We start from the raw sequence: 23806 nt of genomic DNA, 5'->3' as shown, positions 1-23806 counted from the left end.
TGTTTTGCTTTATTCAAACCGGCCCTCGAGACTCATTGGCACTTGCGGGGATTTCGTCGAGCTAATCATTCGCCCCCTCACGCTCGTACGGTCCATTCAACGACGTTTCCATTCCCTCCTTCATTGACTAGCCGGTGTGCACCGGTCGAGTCAACGAGAACCACCGATCAGAAACAAACTCGTTGTTCATTGATTTCGTCGACGCAACGAACCGCGAACGTTGATACCAGAGGACCGCGACGCGACGTAACGAAAATGCAGCCGTGAAACGTGCGGCCTCCGACGAAATCGGTAAACAACGAGTTACTTTTGATGGCAGCTCTTGTTGGTTCACCCGGTGCACGTAGCACGCGCGTATCGCGTTCGTATCCCCAATCACTCGTGACTTTTCCATTCATGCACGCGCACCACCGGTGTGAATTGCAACCTACGAAGCGTCCGCTTTGCACCCTTTGTCTCTTTGAACGGAACGGAACGGCCTCGCCGGATGGAAACGTTCGATTTTTCGTTCAGAATCAAGTGGACAAGAATTGGAGTTCCATCGGAATCGACGGTGATACAGAGACGAGGGGATAATACGGGACGGTTGGGAAGGTACGTATTTGAAAACGGACACCTCGCGCGGAATACAACCACCTCGAGTATACATTCACGCAGACGCTCATCGAAATCCCGTAAGTGCCTCGAGCTGCGTTACTATGATAAATGTGTGGTACCTTTTGCAAGAAGTGTTTGACCGAGCAGGGTGCGATCTTACTGTCCCATGAACGTAAGTAGCTGATCTTCCAGAACTAAGATGATCCTCCGCGTCTGCAGGACGTATCACGCGAAAAAACACGCGCGAACCGAATCGACGAACGCGAAATTTACTTGGTAACTGTCCGTCCGGTTATTTAGTATTTTCTTCTAGGTATCTCTTTAGCTCCCTACGATTCGTTGTCGCGTATTATCGAACACCGTGTATGTAAAAGGCTCGCGATTGTCAGCGCCAGTGTACCGGGCGATTCTAAACTATTTTTAGACCGTCGACGATCATATACACCGTTATCGTCTTGTTGCTCTTTATCAAACACACGTCGTTATCGATCGTAGCCGAGTTAGTTGTGACGGTGAGACAGTGCAGCTAGGCGGTCTGTTTGCACGGTTAGCTGTTAGCGGAAAGGAGAAAAGAGAGCTCTGGCCGTTTCCTTTCCTCGTTCCCTTCCTTATTTATTTTCGCTGGCTGCTGTTGCGCTAGATTCTAGCTACGTTGAATAGAGGTGAATCTGTTCGAACTGGCGTAGATCGGGCGCGGGGGTTACGTAGGCGGCAGCGGACAGCAACAGCGGAAGAGGAGCGCGTGTTCTTCCGGAGAACAGGCGAAGGGGGAACGCACGGGTTTCACCGTGAAAGAAAGTGTAGTAATAGCGGCGACACAGTGATTAGGCTCTGGCTTCGGTGGTTCTAGGCGACGGTGACTTCTGCTCCGGTTCGCTTTCGATTCTTTCTCTATCGATCACTCCTTCGCTCTTCCTTTATCTTCGCGTGACGCGCTCGATGGTGGCTTTAGAGGGCGCGGTTTAGCAACCAGAGCGTAGTAGTTGGGCAAAGCTTGAAAGCCTTTCGAGAAGCTAAACGTCGACGCCACGAGTGTGTATGTGTGTATATTATATATATGTGTGTGTACGACTCTCTAGGCGCGTTCGATTCTTTCCTTTTCGATTTTTTCTTTTTCTTTTCCTCGTTTTCCTTATCGAAATCACAGGCTGGCTGTGTTGCTGCGATTCGAGTTTTATTGCAGAGAGATCTATATATAGGTGTGTACGTGTCTGTGTGTCTCAAAAAAGCCGGTCGTGGCGTCCTTCAAGCCGGTTCTGAAGCTAACGCGTGCCTCGTGTGTAGGATCTACTGGACGAGGAAGGACGTCTCCGAAGAGGGTAGTAGTGGTGGTAGCAGCGGTGGGCCGTAAGAGTGAAACGGAGCTAGAAATGGAGCTCTCGAATTCCTTCTATCTTTTTTTTTTCCCCCTCTCTTTCGAAAGGGTCACCCTAGCCACGGCTACGTGTCTCTTCGAGAAGGGACAAAAGAAGTGGCGGTGTACTCTCCGGAATCGTAGTGGAAGAGGAGGCGGGATGGCAGATCTCTCGAAGAGACGCAGGAAAGGTTGGAGGCTGGTTTCGAGAGATCGAGATCGAGAGTGAGGGAGAGAGAGAGAGAGAGAGAGAGAGAGAGAAACAGAGAAAGAGAGAGAGAGAGAGAGAGAGAGAGAGTAAGCACGAGAGAAGGCGGTAGGCGACAAAGCGGGTAAAAGAGGCGAAAGGTCCGGTTGTGCGGATCGTAACGGGGTTCAAGGGTCACGGATGGCGGTGCGCCGGGTCGGACGAAAGGGGTACAGGGTGGCGGAGAGTCGTGAAAAACGGCAAAATAGAAAGAGACAGAAAGGGGGGAGGTACGGAAGGTGGGGTGGGAAAGGGGGGATATTGCGAGTTAGCGAGTGACGTTGCGTTTCCGTTCCTCGGAATTACGTCATTTATTCGGCGCGCTCCTGGTTCCTCCCGCGGTCGAACTCCGGATTCTGCTGTTCTGGAAACATACCAAAAGCGAAAACTCGCGTTACTGCGGATGCAAAGGCTTAAAATGCTTCTTGTTTCTAGAGAGGGGCGGGTGGGGGGTGGCAAAGGGTTGAAGGGTCTGGGTTCGTCGGTTTGGGAGGGGTGATGACTAGACTCGACGAAAGGTTTTTAGCTTTTCAGAGAGAAAAAGAGAGAGAGAGAGAGAGAGCGAGATTGATAGACAGAGCGAGAAACAGTGAGAGAGAAAAGAGTGTGCGCGCACTTTACTTACATGTATCTACGTATGATAGTACGTGTACGTGTAGAGAATGTTCGGGGTTCGTGATACATGGATGATCAAGCAAAGGCCGCGAACGGGCAAAGGTAAAGTAGAAAAAGCGCAGGACTACCAATGCAAGCACGCGTAATCGAGTAAGTGAAGGCATTTTCATGGTGTCGAGGGCTGATGATCCTCGGAAAACCAATCGCATTCGTGTTACTACGAGTCAATCAGACGGACTTGTTTATATACAGATAGACGTATCGTTTATTGGCTGTAACGATTACATAACCGACGAATGCTTTGATAAATTTTGCAATTTGTTACAACGGTCAGAACGATGCAGTCTCCGTAGAAAGACCTAATTTATTACATCCTTAAGTCACGTTTATCGCTCTTTTTCTCTGACTCTCGTAGCAATCAAAGCTGAACGACTGTTATGACGTTGCTCGCGTGAAAAAAAAAGTGCAAAAAGAAACGTTGATTAGATTAGATAACCGCGATACGGAATTGTTTAAATTAGTCGTAGCCCCCCGGTTCACGAGCGTTCTTAAAAAAAAGATTTGTCATAAGCCCGATACGACTTTCTGGTTCGCGGAAAAATGGCTAAGGTCGTTATTATCGGAGCGTAAGTAAATTACTGGTGCTCGATACGAGAATTCCGCTGGAATTAACGAACGAATCTTATCGTTCAGAACCGCCGAAGTATTCTTATCGTTCCGCAAGTATAACAGTATTACGAAACGCGAAGGCTTGCCGGCTCTCACACGCAAACCGGAAACACTACTTTAATCGAAATGTGCGAAAGCTCATCGTCGACTGACTTGCAAATCGGCGATGACCAGCGCTATCGAACGGAACGGAGCTATTGATAGCACAAGTGTAAACGGTAACAGATGGAGCGCTGTTTAACGGACACATTTTGCTTTTTAAGAGTCGCAGAGAGAAACGTTCGACTACCCTCGCGGATCACCGTACAGTGCAAGCCCAAAGATGGTTAAGGCGAAAGGAAAAGAAACGAGCGAAGAGGTTCAAGGGAGAGCGGTACAATTTTCCGTCGCGCGAGTAAAGCCGCTTACGAAAAGCGTGCCCGAGGCGCTCCGCTCGTTTCTCGTGTTACCCGACAAGAGTTATGGGGACGTATGTGCGTGTTCAACGCGGTAGAAAATGCTGGGAAGAGAAACGTTTTCGCCTGAACCGTTTGTTTTCGCGGGGATTTCCGCGGCCTAGCCGCGAGAATCACCGGGGCGCCGTTTCAAACGAATCGACGCGCGACACGCTTGACCTGCTGGTGGAAATGGATCTCGATTTCGCCGCTGCTCGATAAAATTCTATACGATCGTCTTGATATTCAAATTTCTCACGGATGAAAAGCGGCCGCGCCGCTACCTTTGTCGCGCGTGTGCTTCCTCTAAAATTCATATTTCACGACTAAAGATACCGCGGGGTAATGGGAAGGGAATGATGTCGTCGACTAATTGGGATCGCAAATTGCTATCTAACAATTTCTTCGACGAGGAGCGTACAATTTCCAACGAATAATTCATCGAATTCCCAGAAGCAAGGGGTCAATTCAATCGATGATCGTGCTACGTTAGTTCACCGGGAGCTACCCGCCCCTGTGTCCTCCATTCAACTTCCGAACGATAGGGTAAAACCTTTTGAAAATCGGATATTGTGTCGGCAGAATACTGTTTTCAGACATGCAAGCGAACCTACAACCTCCGTTTCATCCCGTAATCGACCACGCTTTATGTAGAATAGTCTGTGAGGGGCTGCAACTTATTCCACATGGCCATGTATAGATGAATTCGACCTAGCAAGTAGTACCTACGCAGATGTTCCTTCGCTCGCGCTCAATGTTTCTCATTCTCATCCTCGACGCAGCCAACAAGCGAGCTATAGACAGACAACCCCGATAATTTCTAGAACACAGACCCACGCAGACGCGAGGCTGCATTAATTACAAACCTATTACTGTATAACAACCCGAGTATCGAACGTGTGTAATCAACGTGTCCGCAAAAGATAGGAGACGCTAGTTTTCATTCACTCTGTAGAAGATTCGCACGAGGTCGGATCTTAACAGATCCGACCTCTCGTTCCAACGACCAACCGCAGCGATCAATGAATACAAAGTAGCCGATGATTGAGATACAATAATCGACCGTATGATTGACTATTGCAAAAGATAAAAGGTGAACAGGGGGACGGTACTGAATCGACGCTGTGTGCCCACGTATCTTTCCCCAGCTAGGTGGTTTTTTTTCACGTGTAGTCGAAAGACTTCGTTCGGCTCTCTCTCTCTCTCTCTCTCTCTCTCTCTCTCTTTCTCTCTCTCTCTCTCTCTCTCTTTCTCTCGGACGAATCGATATACGTGCACGAATGCGGCTTCGAGCTTCGTCCACTTCTTTCACGTGACTACCGCAGAAAAAGAGGGACGACCGAATCAATATCTCACACAGACTTTTCGTGATCGTTGACGTCGTCGTCGTCGTCGTCGTCGTCGTCGCCGTCGCCGTCGTCGTGGACTACGTTTAGATGGGTTTAAAAAATGGCTCTTCCATTTAGTCTCTAGTTAAAAATGATAACGACAACGAACCTGATTGTACGTAATCATGATTACCATCGTCAAAAACATCAAAGCTATTTGCCTATCATTTGTTGAATAGAACGAACCGATACATCGACGCAAGTTTAATCGCGTTTGATGGCGTCGCACGTGCCACTGCACCTGTTTGACACAAATCACACGAGAGAACCATGACATTTCATCTTCGAGGCGCATCCATGTTGCATCGTGTGTCTATTTACAACGTGTCGCTTGAAACGAGCACGGCTGGCTGCAAGGTTCTGGTCGATGGTAAAAGTCCACTGATCCGAATAACCATGCTAATACACGAGTTACCGGCGTTTCATACCACGTCGAGACACAGAGAACAAAAAGAGGGTTGGGCGAAGGAGAACGGGGACGGAGGGAAAAATGATTTTTAGCCTTTCCGATCGACTGGCTCTGATTATCCACGGTGGAACGAGCGGACACGAGCGGCCGTTACGCGCGGAAACTCACTCGATCGTTCGTGCGAGCCTGTTCCACAATTTTTCCTTCCCTCGACTTTGATTAAGTCTCGAACGATTCGCGCGGATGAACGAGACGCGACGCGTACAAATTTCCACGAAATCGATCACGATCTTTAAAGTCCTGAACGATATCCGCGTTATTTAACGCGCTCCGGAACTGGCCGCGCGGTTAACGGTTGAGACGAAGCGAAATAAGAAGTAAAATAAGCGGAGGGTAGATGGTAAAAAGGAAAGTGAAATTAAGGGAATGAAACAATGAAAACGGCCACCTCCCGACGCGCCAACCCACGAGCTTAAGGGTTGTCGCTGGCTGTAATGGAATTAGGACCGATTAAATTAGCTAAAAGGATTTTGGGCATACGGGTTGGTAGACGGAACACCGGTTCCGATATTATTACCGGGTGAACATTGTTCTTTCGCTGCATGTACACCGGCACGTATTCCGTGAAATTAACGACGTCGTTAATTAGATGAATAGAGATTATGGTAGCGAGGATCGTGGAACGGTGCCGCCGTGGAACGTGCTCCATCGGGGGTGAGTTAATCGAGAACGCTTTCGAGTTGGACGAAAAAGGGACCAGACGATTACCGATCGTTCCTCTAACTGTGCAAATTTGTTACGAATTAGACCGTTACTTAATTTCATCGGACGAAATAAACTTCGCGCGGATGGAATATTCAATTAATTAAAAAAAAAAAAAGAGTACAAAGATGTTACCAGTAAAATCAAATTAGAGCGCACGCATCGTGGGATAGACTTTTCGAGCATCAGATTTGTCGAGGTGAAAAGACAGTATACTTCTCATACTTTTGAGGAACAATATTTACGGCAGTCTCCAGGAACGGCGGACGTTTGCGTTCTATAGTACGCGTTGTGTACGAAGAGATATAAAAAGACGGGGGAAGGAGGGAAAAGGAGGGAAAAAGAAAAAACGAAGAAGCGGCAGATTCTTTAGAGGGATCTCGAAATTCACCGAGTCAAGCAGCGAAGAGAAAGACGTCTTCCTCATTCACTGTACGACTACGCGCATCTGTGTGCAAGTCTGAAACCTCCGCGCAAATTCCAACGCGGTCTGATGTCTTCCCCGCGCCGGGTAAGAAGTATTTCCCCGCGTTCGTTTTTGCATATGCATCCCGGCATTCCAGGGCATCTGGTATATACGGGGGAACGACAGTGTCGTCTCGCGCGCGACGATCTCGCGCGTTTCTGCATCGCTGAACTTCAAGAAACTTCCTGGATATCCGCCGACATACGTTCACGGCCGATTCGACTCGTCGAAGTTCGTTCATTAAAGAGATTACGGACCGTACGAAACGTGTACGAACGCGGCCAAGAGTAATTGCCCATGGAATTTACCGCTTATCATACTTTCCGACGTTCGCGGAAACTTGGGGACCGTCTCCCACAACAACTTACCAACTAATAATGTTAGTGAATTTACAAGCAGCGCGTTGCAAATTTCCGACTTTTCTTGCGCAAACCGTCCTCGCTGTTTCACGACTTCTACAAACCCAGCCGAGATGAGTCACTAATATTATTAGAACATTTTAGGTGCTCCCAACTAAAACTACTAGTGTACTAACGTTCGTTCAGAATTTCTTAATCGTTACAGAATGCGAGATCATTAGATCCAGAGGATCGATCGTTAGATGTGATTGATAACGACAATTTTGGTATATCGATAAAAACGGAACACCCTGTATGCAGAAGTACGCGAATTGGTCGAGAGAGGACACACCAGGAATAATCGATAATTGCCTAACACCTGTCACAACGATTCACCTGTGAAATAGATGTCAACCGTGGCGAACGGAGATCGATGGAACGATCCAGTGCTACCTGCGCACACTCTTCGGCTTTTATTGCACCGCAGACTAAGGTTTTCCCTGCGAGGTACCTTCATTCTATGGCCGGGCACAAAGGAGCACAATTCTATAGGAATATACCCACTAGCCGACAATCTCCTTAAAAGGCTGGCAAGAGTCAAAAATCACGGAAAGGTAAAAGAAAGAAAAAGAGCGTGCTCCGCGCCGGTTTTGATTTCGCTTGGGAAAACATGTCAACCGACCGTATTGTACCCTTCCAGCCCACAGGCACTGACGATCGTGTCGATTTCAATCGTTAACAGGTGTACATTCCGTGGCAATTAACGAGTTTTCTTTCAAGGAACGCGCAATCTACTCGATGGATTTTCGTCTTCAGCCAAAAGCAGTCGACGCGGGGGAGAATTGATAAATACACTTAAAATATACACAGATCGAGAGGCGAACAGTCTATTTTATACAAAATTCGGTGTCACGGTAACATCCTATTTATAAAATCCATACAAGCCTCCCAACCAGCAGATGATTTCACTTAGCAATTACTCATGACATCACCGCATCACTTGAATGCATACATTCAATAGTGCTATTATACATCCATGTATTTTTATCTCAATTCAGACTCGTTACCATCTCACTCTGACCGTGCAAATTGCTTCGAAACAGACAATGCAGACACGAATCAAAATTGCTCGGAATTCGAATTCATCAAGCGTAGTCGAATTACAGGATCAACCTAGGGCGACGCTACCACCAGCCATCTTAATAATTTATAGCCATTAATCGACGACGCGGAAAATACAGTTTTTCAAATATACAGTGCTGGACAAAAGTATTGGCACAGCATGATTGTTATGATAAAAATGCTTATAACTATGAAACAAATTGTTAAAAAGGAAAAATTTGTTTACACGTTTATTTATTTATTATTCTAGATTATTATTTAACAGAAACAGTAATATAAATAAAGTGATATGCGAAATAATAACAAAAACATATTTATTGAGCGTTTTAAGCATGGACAAAAGTATTGGCACAAATGATTGAAAGTACTTAGAAATTAAAAATTAATATTTGGTTGGCCCTCCATTCCTCATGATAACTTCCTTCAATCGTTTTGGCATTGAAGTTACCAATTTTTTTGTAAAATCCGGCTCTATATTGTTCCATTCTTGTAAAATAATAGCTTTTAATTGGTTTTTGTTTGTTATATTATATTTTCTAATTTTTTTTTCTAATTCATTCCAAACATGTTCGATGGGATTCATGTCTGGACTCTGGGGTGGGGTATTTAATGTATGTGCGGTATTGTAAACGATCCATTGTCGTACAATATAGGCAGTATGTTTTGGATCATGGTCTTGTTGAAAATAAAAATCACGCGGGAGATTTAATTTATTAGCACTTTTAAATAAATTTTCCTTTAATATATTTAAATATACATATTTGTCCATAATCTCATCTATGAATACTAATTCGCCAACCCCAGACGCTGCAATGGAACCCCATACCATGACTCCACCTCCTCCATGTTTCACAGTGGCTTGTAAATGTTGTGGATCCATTTCCGTATTTGGCTTTCTCCAAACTAATACTCTGCCATCTGATTTAAATATATTAAATTTAGTTTCATCTGAAAATAATACGTTATTCCAGAATGTGGGATCCTTTTTTATAAATTCTTTTGCAAATTCTTTTCTCATCTTCCGATTCTTCTTGGATATGTATGGTTTCCTTCTTGCGACACACGCAGAATATCCCGCATCTTTTAACACTCTCCGTATAGTTTTCGAACTTACTTCTTTTTTATTTTCTTCATTTAACTTTGCTCTAAGTTGTGATGAGTTTAATTTACAATTTATTTTCACTTCCTTTACAATTTTCCGTTTTTCTCTAACTGTTAACTTTGAGGGACGTCCACTTCGATTCCTACTTTTGAAATCTGATTGATTCTCAAATCGTTTTACGACACTTCTAATAGTGAATCGACTTCTATTAACACTTTTTGCTATTTCACTATAAGATTTTCGCATTTTGTGCAAATTTAATATTATTTTTCTCTCTTCACTTGTAGTTTCTTTCCCTCTTCTTGACATTGTTGCTTGTTATATTTCCTATGTTGCTAATCGACTGAACTTAAGGATGACTGTTAGAAAAAATGACTATCAGGGAATCCCCTACCTATACCATCAAGTGACAATCGGATTTTTTTCGGAGAGATACAACTACACTAAATTTTGTATAATGTGCCAATACTTTTGTCCATGCTTAAAACGCTCAATAAATATGTTTTTGTTATTATTTCGCATATCACTTTATTTATATTACTGTTTCTGTTAAATAATAATCTAGAATAATAAATAAATAAACGTGTAAACAAATTTTTCCTTTTTAACAATTTGTTTCATAGTTATAAGCATTTTTATCATAACAATCATGCTGTGCCAATACTTTTGTCCAGCACTGTATATACTTCGTACATACCTACGCAAAATCGAGGGAATTCTTATCGTTCGAACAGTTGAAAACGCAAGATGCGACGTCATACCGAGGCCAGTGCAAAATGACGAGCGCCGACCGTGTGCACTGAACTTTACGGGTCTAATTGCGAACGATCGATCGTTAGCAAGGAGAAAGTTGCCCAACTAAATATAATAGCCCCGGTTGTTTGCTAAGTATTAAACGCGAAAACAACTGAAATTTTCCTCGGTGAAACTAAGCTGAACGACCGAACTTCTACAATAAGACCGAACGTCGTGCCACGAATGCCGCCGGTATTATCAGCTGAATGGAAAACAATGGCGATATTGATCGTCGATTCGCGGGCATCGGTACGAGCACACACAGTCACTTGTCTACACATGCACGCGACGCACACACGCTATACACCCACACATTCCGGATTTAAGTGCCTATGAATTAACAAGTTGCCGCATCCGCGGTGATTTCACCACGGAACATATTTCCTGAACCGCTGAGCGAGACTGGAAAATTATCACCGCGATTTGAATTTGTCTGCGCAAACTGTTATTCTATTAAAAAATTCGACACCCCCCTCAGGAGAAGAATAAATAAATAAAACGAATCGAACGAAGCTTTTAAGTCCGAGGAATACCTAGCGAGCACCAAAATGGCACAGCACCGTTGTAAATTTGTCAAATGTTCAAGTGAAATTGAATTGCAAATAGAAACGTTACCAATTATCCCAGAAATTCTTTTCCCTTGCTAAATTTATTACGCAAGTTGAACAAGCTTGCCTTTTAATTTGCCCCGCAGTGAATTAGACGTTAGTTGCGAAAAATCATGTCTCATTTTTGCTTGCAATTTTTAAAACATGTTTTTTCTCTTTTGCTTTGAAGTTTGAGGTAAGTGCTTCTTCCTATGTTGCTCGTTTCATTTTGATGCGACAAAGTGCAGTGTGTTACAAGTTTAATGTAACCTAACCAGACTATTAGGACACAGCTTTTCAACATAATTGAACAAACGATCTCGCGTTCTTGCCTCGCTTTTCAAATGTTGCAAATTGACGTCACAAAAAGAATCAACTGTGCGGCTGGAGCCATTGTAAAATTACTACACCTGGGTCAGTCTGACTCCAAGATACCGCAAGTAAAGTACAGCGGAGCGTCGCGTAAAGAAACTTGAAGAAAAACGCAGGAACGACGTGTCGCGTGACCCATGGTGGCTTGCATTAAAATTCAAATTAGTCTAACATGTTGGCTAGAAGGAAAACGCGTGCGAAAAGAATACATTCGCCGGTGCGCGGAGAGGCGCCACTCCTCATTACATTAGGAAAAGCATGCGCACAGCGGTGTGTCGCAACGCGGTATCATTTTCACTAAACTGGAGAAAGGCACCCGCTATCACGCGGCTCCGTTTCAGTAGGAATGGCCGCGTAATTACACGAGGAATATTCTCCGACGGGAAGAGCCTCCGCGTGCTGGACGCATCTTTTTTTCCAGCCGAGACAGTCCCGCGCACCCTTCAGAATCGAGCCGGAGAACGGGATAAATTACCATGGGAACCACCGCTCCTATCTGTACGACGTAACTTGTTGTCTCAAACACGAAAACAAATGAAAAACGAAACCGAAAGAAAATGAAATTCATATCGCTTAGCCTAACGTTGTAAAGAGTGGCTCAAGTGGGATTCGCGAAAGCCTGTGCGCCATAAATCTTTCCATTTCTAATCTATTAAACGGAAAAAGAATTGCACGAACGAGAAAAATATCTGAATCTATAATAGAAGCGTGAGAACGGAAAGAAAGAAATGAAGGGAGGCTGACGCGGTACGCCCGCACCCTCGATCGTACAAACTATCGTCGGGCAGAGAAATATAATTAGATAAAACGTAAAACTGCCGCGATACAGGGGTTAGGGAGGACGCTAAAAAACCGCTGGAAAGCAATTTGACGCCACAGAGTAGATGCATCGGGACGGTTTGAAGCCATAAATTCGTGCAGGAGAGGGCGAGGGCGCGACTACGGAGAGGCAGCCGTCCAATCGGACGTCGCGCTCGGCTTGCTCGTTCATGCATTTCAACGCTTGCAAATCATTCATTCTGACTCATTGTCGAGAAGTCGGTCGCTATACGTGCGCCGTCACAGCGCAAAACGCTCTCAACGATGAAATTCTACATGGGAAAACATTCTGCACGCTGGCTGCCGCGTGTATTATTCGTACGTGTGTCTGCGCGCGCGTTCCCGCGCGCGCACCGGTGCAACCGAGCTCTAGCAACCGGGTTTCGAGCGTTCTGCCCTTGAATATTTATCGTTTTCTGCGAAATCAAATTCTATCGCAATGAATGTACTATCAGCCTCGGCTAGTTCGGTAGGAAAACAGAATTACGATCGGTCCGCTTTTAAATTAAAAACAACCCAACCGTTTTCAACCCCCAGCACCCGCCTCCGTACACACACACACACACAACGATTCTTCACTCTTTACGCTCCGAAACAATGTCGAAAAACATACCAGGTGGTGGCATGCCGGGCCATCGTCCGCCGAAAAATTTATTACAAACTTGAAATGCAAATCGCTTTTCTGGGGGCGAATTTTGCGTTTGTTCCAATGACGCGATAAATGGGGAATGTAGCTTTTTCAGCTGCCTATGTATTCGAATAAGGCAGAAAAAAATAATGTAATCTGCCTAGTCATCCGGTCATGCACTGCTGCATATTTGTCTATAGAAGAAAGGATATAGAGAAATATGTCCGTTATCGCGTAGAGCGGAATTTTTCGATCGACAAAAGACGAGGAGACGGTAGACACAACATAAAGAGTCGAGTGAGAGGAAAGGGAGAAACAGCGTGTGTCGTAAGACTATAAGTTCAGTCGAGCGTCCGAAAAAGGGGCATGCAAGAACACCCGTGGATTTTCGTTGATGTATCGCTCGAGGCATATGCGCGGCAGTGGTCCGGTGAGAGCACGACGACGATGGAGCGGCGCGATGACGGGAGAAAGAGGAGAAATATTTGTAGGTTACGTTCCCAGGTCAACGCCACCCATCTCTCCCTCGCGGGAGCAGCCTGTCGTGGGACTAAAATTAAAACGAGGCACACCCACCCCGCCTACGCGCGTATGCGATGCCCAGAAACGTTCAGGGACAGACACCAGAGTGAATCGACCTTAAGGCTCCGGAGCTTTCTCTACCTTTCTCTTTCTCGTCGTAAACGTTAACCAACACGTTACCACGGTAGTACGTATCATTGTTCATTTGTTCGTTACCGTTGCTCCTTTCCCATTTTGCGCTTTCAACCGCGACTCGTCATCCCTTTGACGTAACACGACGTCGCGTTTCACGACGAATTGCGCTGTCGCTGGCAAACATTCCTCTCTTATGTGATATTATCTCCTTCTATCCTCAGCCGATCCACTTTCTTCAATGAGCTTCTGCACGATAAACGCTTACAGCATACGTCGTGACACAGCCGCTTCCATATCTTTCCATTTTATTCGGTCGCGCGTGACAAGGGTCCCGCTAAGGGTAAAACTATCGCGAGTAATTCTTCACGGTCAAATATATCAACGTATACATATATATATACATTTATGCATTGGAGTTCGGATAAGTCCTCGGGAGTTATCAATCGACTGGCAGCGTCCTGGAAAAGTGGCGCGACGTCGACGGCAGAAATACCGCGATTAGAAGAGCATATATCTATCTGGTGTTACGTCGCGTGTAACCCGGACCGGATCCGTGCGAAACGATTTACGGCCTCGAGGAACCGGCAGCGCGAACCCAACGAAAATCCGTCCCGCGGATGTTTTGCGGGGAGATTGTAAATTAACGACATTTGATATAAATGTGATTTCTGTTGGCACGCGACCAACACGAAATGGTATAAATAGAACTCCTTCGCCGGGGATCCCTGCCGCGTTTGTAACCCTATACACAATTTCTGTGCGTTTTATTTTCGGGCACAGTTTTACCGTAAAAGCGTGACAAAAATATGGAAACGTACGAGAAGCTGGATCGGCTCGCGGAAAACTAGAACTTCTGACACGCTATTAACTGGGATAATTTGGACTCCGTTACGTCAGGCAGTCCATAACATACCGGCTGCGTTCCCTCTCTCTCTCTCCCTCTTTCTCTCTTTATTTCTATTTCGCGCGCCATGTCTACGTGCCTTGATCGCGGAAGGTGATGTCATGGGATAATTCCTGCCGATTATAGAAGAATTGCTAACGATGATGTATTCTAATCCTATGCAGCACCCGAATGATTATGAATATCAAATTTATTCATTCATCCTCTTAGAAAATTTCTTCAACTGCGTACGTGATACTTATTTTGTCTGAAAAACTCCAATATTTGATCTCACTTATCGAAAAGAAGCCGTACTCGAAGTGATCTTCGTTTACAATAAATGCAAACATCGCGATACTAGCAATCAAAGTATCACGCGTTATATTTTTTACAGATAAAATATCGATGGCGTACATTTTCTGTAATTCGATGATTCATAACCAGGAAAACAAATGCTTCGAAGAATCCGGAAGAGTGGAATATACCTTCAACGTAAAAGCATGCGGTATAATAATCGACTAGCCCATTCGGTGAGCGACGTTTCCAATATTTCTCTTCGAATTCAAACGGGCACCAAAAACGGAGCTAATCGTATCCCGAAAAACCAGAAGTGCAAGCGAGAAAGAAACACCGCGGCGATTGTTCTAACCCATAAGCATGGAAATAGTTTGCATCCCATTACCCGTTTCGAGCTGCAACGATTCCCCGGCATGCACACTGCCTACGCGTCACTATAGGTGTGACTTCCTGCGATAGTGGTAAACAAGGACACAGCTTTTTAAAAAGGGTTCGCCGCATGGAATAGTACGTACAACGAGGCTCAATAGGATAAAAGACACCGAGGTCGGAATGTTAGTGGGACACGCCCACTAAGGTACTGTAATTCGATACGTTAGACTTCACACACGTGTAGGATGCATTCGAGACATTTACACATCAATTCGTTCGACATCCACGCAGCGCAGAAATTAACCCTTTCATTGCGATCGTGACGTATTACGAAGGTATCGTCTGTCCAGTCCATATATACTCGATTAATCGGTCCTAACACTACTTCGGGTGGCTATGATCGATGGAAAAAATATTTTCGGAGTTTGCGAGACTGTGCAAACAAATGTTTTCAAATCTTTCCAGTACTTGTTACGTACTAATAATATTATACAATACATGGAACAAAAGTTTCAGGCCAGAACCTTCGCTACGAATAAACAGTTATAATTTCCATTCGTCTACACATAGTACAACATCTTAATGACTGTTCCGTATCATCATCAATTTCTTTGCTAAAGTATCTCAAGCGGAGTAACGCAAAAAATGAATAAAATTCAACAGAAATGTACAATGAAACAATTAAAGAAGACAATAATTAGAATAATATACTACAAAATATATCAACGTTTGGCCTCGAACTTATGTTCAATAGTAAAAGTATAAAATTTCGAGATAATAGACGCCTTATTTATGGTAAAATCGTAGAGGGAGAGATAGAAACATTTGAGAAAAATACGACACTTTAAAGGAAGGTAAACAAGTATAGATGATACGTGTGTTCTTCGAAAATCTAACATGTTGTGAAAATGATGTTAAGACTACAGATAACAATGGCATACCTGCGGTGAAATTCCGCGAAAAGCTTCAGGCGTCCCGTTCAACCAAAACACACTTTTCGGAATCACACCGAAGAGCTACTCCGTTGTACTTTCGACAACATTCGCAACCTCGGAGATGAAATATTTATACATTGCATTATTGCTTGATTGGTAGTCCATGCTTATCAGAAACGACAGGAAAACAAATGTAGAGATGTAAAAGAATTCTAACGAGAAGTACATATGTGCATCGCGACAAAGAAACCGTGGGAAATGGTCAAACAGCGCTTTATCGTTCGTAAAAAGATAGCAGTCACGATATTTATCACGGCCGCCAGCTAGACGCTCTAAAGTAACGAGTTTCGCGAGTGCTCTTCTCACGCATCATATTATCTTGTTTTAGGAACGTGCCTGGTACAGGTGATGCATCTACATCAGTAACCACAAGCCCTAAAGGCATACAGAGCTTCAGACTCGTCTACGGTTTATTTTTGCCCGCGGAAAGAAAACTTGCCGAGAATTATATCGTCGAGCACTTTTACCATGTATCACGAACAGCGAGTCATTTAAATTACATGTCATTTTCGTAGCAAAACTGACCGAAGTAACACAAAAGACACAAGACAATTCGAAAGTGAAGAGAGATTAATTTAAAATAAAAATAGATGAAATACGAGGTATAGAATACCTCTACGTATGCAATTGGAACAAAGTACGATTTATCACTGAAACGTAATAAAATAAAAATTGTCACGTTACAAACCGTTACTCCAAACGAACGAGTCTCGTACCGCGTGAAGAAGAAACGAGGAGAATTTAACGACACGTGGTTAATCGGTCGACACACATTTGCACACGTAACGCGTCGGCCTTAATTCATACGTGTATTTTAAGGAACATTTACAACGGAACTTTAAAACGATAGTCAATGAATGGTAGACAGATGTAACGTAACAGGTCAGGATGTCAATCGTCTGGTATGTTGAAACATAAACAGTAACATTTTACTTGCGCGCGTTTTTCCCAGCATTGCGATGGTAACAAAGGAAACAACGGTATCGCGCGTGCATTAAATGCCACAAATTTCGACAACGACGAAAGCACCTACGACTCGAAGGTTATGGTTCGCATGACGACGTCGATTGGCGTGTCATTGACAAAAAAAATGTGCAATATGGTGCAATGATAAATCGGCTGTCGAGCTTCACCGAACGGAGAAGCGAGAAGAAAAAAAACGTGGCGATGAATCAACAACACGCGATAAGCGTAATGAACACCCGAATGAGGAACGCATAGAATGAATTTTGTAAAGTAAACCTGCATAACTGGTGAACAGCGTAAACAAAGAAAATGGAGCATCGTCGTTTCAGCAACGGCGTAAAAACGCAATTACGGAAACGATGACGTCACCGAGATGACGACGTATACCGTAATATATGTCCAAATGCATACAGCCTAGCGCCCACGCGCAACCAATTGCGTGTACGACTTACCGCTTGATAACTGCACGTATAAGAACATATACGGATATACGGGTAACAGATACGTATACGTAGATCGTAAAATAAAGAGCTTTGTACTACCTTGCGCCGGAACACGCGGAGGTATCAGCCGCGATCTCGCCGTGATGTCGGTCACCGTGACAGGTTAGACGGTCGGTGAGCCTTCCCTGGTTCTTCGAAGAGCTTGCAATTCCTCACTGTAGTAACGAACAACACACGAAAGTAGATATATATCTTATTTGTCAGCACTTATTACAACGGCGACACGGCTTGTTCTCTCAAAGTGTGACATACGAGCTTCGTTATAATTGCCTTTTTCCTTTAGACGCTGTGCACTTAGCTCTCTTTCTCACTACAGGCAAGGCGAAACGGCGAAAAAAATGCTATCCTCTTCTTTCGAATATTCTCACTTTTTACTGTTCCGGTCGATCAGCCGGATCGCGACACAAAAAACCACGAAAACTTGTTTCTCACTTTAACAACGCTGGCCCGGATACGTGCTGAACTGCTGCACTGTTCCAACTCATAATCAGCTTGCTTGATCACAAGAATTCCGCTTTTTATATTCGCTCGCGCTTTCCCTTTAATGAAACCGCTGTTAAAAACCACGCGCGACTGGACGACGATTGCGAGAGCAATAACGACCACGTACTGCGTGTGCGACGATGACGACGGCAGTAGCAGCAGCGGCGACGGCGGCGGTGGCGGCGGCAATGGCGACGACGAACGACGTCGGAGGGACCGGCTGATGGAACGGGGCAAATATATGCAGCTGACGGAAGCCTCGATGCGATTTTGTAAGAGGGTGAAAAGGTAAGGCGAGCGATGCTGGTTAGGCGACGGGATTGCGACTGCTTGCTGCTTGCTTGGCTAGCCGCTAGCGGGGGCCTGGCGCGACACCGACTGTCCGACGACAGCGCCCCCTCTCCCCTCCCCCTCCCCTCTCCGTTCTCCTTTCGCCCCCACCTCGCTCGTCTCGCCGCTCCTCTACATCTCCCCACTCACCTTCTGCCTTTCTCGCTCCTTATCCTATCACACGTACACAAACATATTTCTCTTACTTCTCTCTCCTTCCGACCCTACTGCGTCTTCTTGCTCCATTTTATTCGTTCTTCCACATTCCCCTCCGTCTGTCTCCCTTAGTCGCACCTACGATCCTATACGATTCGCACACTCGGCCATTTCGTATGTCCCCTCTTTGTCCAACATTTTATGTCATTCTTTCTTCCTCTGACGCGCGTTGCCGCTATGCTTTCTCTCTTTCTACCATCTATCGCGCAACTATGCACCCTCTCGCTAATTCGGACCCCCCCCCCCCTCACCCTAACGTGCGCTCCCTCTATTTCTCTCTCTCGCTCTCCTACTCTATGTCCCACTGTATTTCTCGTGTCCCCCTCGCTTTATCATTCTCACCCTATCTTCGTCGAATCTCTCAACTCCGTCTCGCTTGGGTCGTATATACGAACTTTCGTGACACACACCGTCTCATTCGCCCTCTCTCTCCCGCGAATCTGTCTTGGTTCAACTATCGTTTATCCTTCCTTTTCTCTCTTTTTCCCGACTACGAGGAGCCAGGGTCCCCTCCCCCGCACAATATGAGCCACCCGTCTCGCCCCTCGCTGCACCCATGCGGCCGTATACCATGCCACGTCGCCGTCGCCGCCGTCGCCGCCGCCGCCACCACCGCTGCTGCTGCTGCTGCTGCCGCCACCGCCGCCGCCGCCGCCGCCGCCGCCGCCACCGACGATAAGGCACCAACCGCCCCTCTCCGTAGCTCAATAAGCGCTCGCCGCGCGCATGCGCCGATCTAATCCCCACCACCCACACTCTTCATTAGTCTGTCCCTTTTCTTCTTATGCCGCCTGGCGACTCAGTCTGCTTACCCTGCTGGAGAACCGGCAACAGAGTTAGGTTAGGTTTGGTCGCGCAATGCCCGCTGACTATCACGCTCGCCGCGGGTGGAACAGGGTTAGTCAATCTCTCTTTCTCTCTTTTTCTTCTTTCGTCTCTTCTTCTCTTCTTGTTCCTACCTCTAGAAAACAGAACTTCCAACGCTTGTACTGTACATCGGCGTAATCTTGTTTCACCATGCGCTCGGACGTAAGGGAAGAAACGGGATGGCGAGGATCCGAAGAAAAAACTCTTTATATTCGACGCCGATGATCTGTGTACTTATGTACCACGGCGTGCAACTAGCAAAGATCCTTGGTTACAGCTTGGACCGGCGTATATCGTTGCACGGTTACAAGTCGTACATCTATACTTATATACGCGGTATCTGTATGTCCGCGAAAAACCTGTATCTTGCGGGACGAGGCACAGTGAATCCTTTCTTGGACTCGGAATCTTTGGTACTACGCTCGAGCCTCCGGCGCCGGTTCGATGAAGATCACTTTCACGCGTCACAGTTGATTTCGTTTTGGAGCTACGAGAAAATGCAACCGAAGGAACACGGTGTAACCGGACTTTCGAGGTGAAAAGAAAGGCGGAACAACTTCTGACGCGTACTGTACACCTGCTTAATCCGATTCCCCTGGCGTATATATAAAGGGAGGGAGGTAGAGTGACAGTATGCGAGGGAGGCAACGAATGAGATCCGTAGAAAATTCTTTATACCGACGCCGATGGCCTCTGTGTGCTATGGTTCACAGCGGGAAAAGATCCCGTGTCTGATACAGGAGGACCGTGCATATCGTTTGCACGAATACCTCCGTCTGTATATACATTGTACCTGCACTCTACGTACACAAATGCACCTCGACCCATTGTTACAGTTCATTCTCATTTTATATGCATTTCGACTGGTTGATCATGTTGCCAAAAAAGGAACTAACGACTTCGTAACAAGAGTTTTGTACGATGTATATTATGAAACGTTAACAGTAAATTCTTTGAATCTTCCTTATACCAAAGCCATGAATATTCAATTTTTCAATAATGAAGTAAATTTATTGCCTACTTTTTAAGGAATTTCTTATGCATCAAGAACGGAGGCGGAAGCATACTATTTCCGCCTCGCTGACTTTGATAAGCTTAGTAACTACTACCCACGCATAAATGTACTTTCCGTTTCCAAAAACCTTACAACGTGTTATACTGAAATGGATTAATTTAATACACGTCGCTCCATGGCGAAAATTCAAACACGATCGTTTATTCGCTGCTCAACTACTATTTCCAATAGTATTACCTTTACGTCTAATCCTTTTGTCGGGATCGTTCCGCAGCAAGCAGCACGTATCGAATAATTTCGTAGCGTTGAAAAATGAATAGCTCGTTCTAGCTACGATATGTATATCTTACCAAGTCAGATATGTACGTATACATAAAAGTAAGAAAGAGAATAGATAGAAGAACGCGGAGGATGGAGGGTGGTTTGCGAAACGCGAGGCGGGGGTGGAAGCCAGCCGCTGAGGTGTGATACGGAACGTCGAGGTGATATTTCTCATGAAACTGAACCGAATAAATTTTTAACAAAAACTGCTGACTCGCTACATTACGCTACCTTCTCGTCCGCTTTTTTCCCTTTACAGCCAGTTCGCTGCCATCTTTTTCATCCCGGTATCCGTTGCTTCTTCTCCTTTCAAGTGCCGCCACGTTACTGGAAATATGCGAGGGTCCTATTTGAGGTACTGCCGCGCGGTGAAATTTATTTGCAAGCCTGATTGTATATAACTTTCGTAAAATATCGAAAACATGCACGGTAAAACGCTACCAGCAACGCCGTTAAAGTCTCGGGAGTACTTCTTGTTTTTCTGTATCTCGTACACTTGGGTGGAAGAATGGCTTAGTTGTACGAGAGTTGTTACACGAAACTATCGACGGCACGAGCGTGATTCGGTTCAGGTTAATATTCACATGGTAAGCTACCTTTATAGTACTGTTTTATGGACGTACGATCGGTGTAATGTTGTGCAAGCTCGTTGCAATTTAGTGAAAAGATAACGAAGGGAGGTTGTTAATGCAGCTACACATATCCTCTGTAACAACGGTATCAACGTGACCACAAACCACGTAAACGGCGAGTAAAACGGAAATGCGGTTGAAACTATTGCTAGGATAGTCTCAGTTAATTCTAGATAAGTCGATGAACAAATGAAACAACACTTCGTTTCTTGACTGCTCTCCATACTTGAAGAAGAGAGAAATCTGGAGAAATGTTATCTCTTCGGGAAAGTTTTCTCTACCGCCGGATGTTTTATCGTATCCTTTATATATTGAATAAATAAGTACGTGTATCTAGTACGTATTTGTTTAACGCATTTGAAAATTTGAAACATGGGAATCACAAAATATAATCATAAATATGCACAATACATTACTGCGTATAATACATACTCTCGGTAATCACATTTATGGAATACATACTTTACATGCACTGATGAATATTCTCGCAACAATTTCACAATCAAGTTAAACATTATTGACGTTGATGCTTCGCGTACACAGTGTACAATGTGTCCACCAGCTGGTTAATGCTAGAAACCATCATTTCCATCGTACTCAATTAACGAACCGCTTTTACCTTGCCTGCAGTCCCCGATAAATTGAAAAGTGAACCATTTAACGGTGCTGACCAATGGTTTTGACGGAGTGCCTGGAAAACAAGCACCGTTATGTAACCAGTCATCGGTTTTTTGAAAAGAAGACTCTCCCCCAAGACCATTGTGCTCCACGCAAAGGTGAAGCTAATGAGCGCAGTTTTTTACACAAAAAAAAGGGAAGAGAAACACGAGACGAGACTTGGGACTGGGTTAGGTGGAAATAGTGGGGGAGGGGGGCAAAAATTTTCAACGGCGTAAAGTAGGAATAGGAAAAGAGCGATTCGATCTTCACCCTCGGAACCATTTCATTCCAGGGCCACACCGGGGAATCTTCCGAATCGAGAAACAAGCGTAACGCTGGGGCGAATGAAGAGAATGAAAGAGAGGGACAAGCGATAGGATCCGAGAGAGGTCACGAGAGAAGAGAGGATAAAAACCCCCTCGAGGTTCGACTCAGCATCCCACGATATCTACATCTATTTTTGGCCACGGTCAGCTGTAGTTGCACGGCATTAGCATAATGAAGACAGTTCGTCTCTTCTCGTTCTCTTGGGCAACGCCTGTCCATCTCTTTCGCCGGCCACGCCGCGCATATACTCTCACCATGTATACAGATTTATCAGAATATTTGTATAAACTATTGGGGACAGTAAAATTTATGTATAAGATTAAAAAAAAATTGCACTAATTAAATGGAATAGGAAGGAAGATGAGAATTTGCTGAACGATCTGTATGCGAGAGTTGATCCACTGATGTTACTCCAAATTTGCTGTCTCCGATTTTATGAATTTATGACATTGAACGGCGGTATTACAACATATTTGTTCCAGTTGGATATTCTGTCGAACGAATTTAGCATTTCCATACGATGCGCTTGCAAAATTATAACGATTCGTAACATTTGAGCTCGTTTATCGGGAAACCGGGGATTTTTCGGTTAGGTCGTCGTTGCGACAAACGAACTATGCTCCAGTGGCAATGAAAGGGTTAAAGCTCGCATCCACGTAGGCGCGAGACACAGTTTGGCAGCAAGAGACGTGTACTGGTGAGGAACGCAGAAGAGTAAGGGGTCGAGTAGCCCTGGAAGAATGGGACGAGCAGAGGTAGCGGGAAGAGAGAGGTACGATGGTGACAAAGCAAGAAGGGAGCTGGTGCTGAAGAGAAAAGGACGCGTACGGAGGGAGAAAACCTGCTCAAAGACGGAGCATCCGCGGTGTACTAACAATACAATAAGATAACAAGCTACAAGGAAGGGGCCAGGCCGTGCTAACCTGACTTTCGTGAAGTCCGACGATGCTCTCCGACGGCACCGTAAATACGCTTCACACACGATATTTTGCCCCCCACGAACAGCCTAATCTTCACGAGAGAAGACGCCGGACTCATAATCCTCTTCGAGTGATAAAATTGCCGGTAATTCAACGCGTGATCGTGCCATTTCGGTCTCTCATGGGACGAGCATCCGTCGCTGTAACCGTAACTCCGCGCGTAACGAGAGTTGCCAAAGGAATTGCACGCTCCTCCATATTTATTACATGTGTGTATGTACGTGTGCGTATCACATATATGTAAAGTTAAATAATCCAATAGAATAACGAATCGTTTTCAACATTTTTTTATTAATTGATAACACGACGCTATACGACTGATATCGATTAACTGATTTACTGTACTATTTTAATTGTACAAATAGCTGTCAAAATGGAGTTAATATCGGCCCAGATTACAGTAAATGGTAGGATTATTACGAATAATAGAACGATCGCTGCGATCGCCTGATTTTAATCCCGCTGAGAAGCTATAGGACAAAGTCGACTGGTCAATAAGAGGACATCGCTTCAAGTGAAAGGAGCAACTTTAAAGGATGATTAAGGACTCCTCTAGACGAAAAATTTCACAAACCTGCTCGTTTCATTATTTCTAACC

At 45.0% G+C, this 23806-nt stretch overlaps 1 protein-coding gene across 15 annotated transcripts in view; it reads right to left on the bottom strand.

Moving 5' to 3' along the window:
* Window positions 1-18259, bottom strand: part of LOC143422703 (protein muscleblind) — a 339744-nt gene extending 321485 nt beyond the window's left edge. For 7 of the 15 annotated variants that reach the window (XM_076893526.1, XM_076893529.1, XM_076893530.1 and 4 more), the window contains exons 1-2: window positions 17417-18258; window positions 717-2562 (exon numbers count right to left, since the gene is read on the bottom strand). The gene's annotated coding sequence lies outside the window, so the exon portion shown is untranslated. Of the gene's footprint in view, window positions 1-716; window positions 2563-17416 lie in introns of all 15 variants that reach the window. The other 8 variants (XM_076893532.1, XM_076893534.1, XM_076893535.1 and 5 more) reach the window with 5 other exon arrangements.
* Window positions 18260-23806: the final 5547 nt, after the last annotated feature.

This window comes from Xylocopa sonorina, chromosome 4, assembly GCF_050948175.1.
Source record: "Xylocopa sonorina isolate GNS202 chromosome 4, iyXylSono1_principal, whole genome shotgun sequence".
NCBI lineage: Eukaryota > Metazoa > Arthropoda > Insecta > Hymenoptera > Apidae > Xylocopa > Xylocopa sonorina.
The sequence above is the reverse complement of the archived record's forward strand: the minus strand, read 5'-3'. Positions and strand labels throughout refer to the sequence as shown.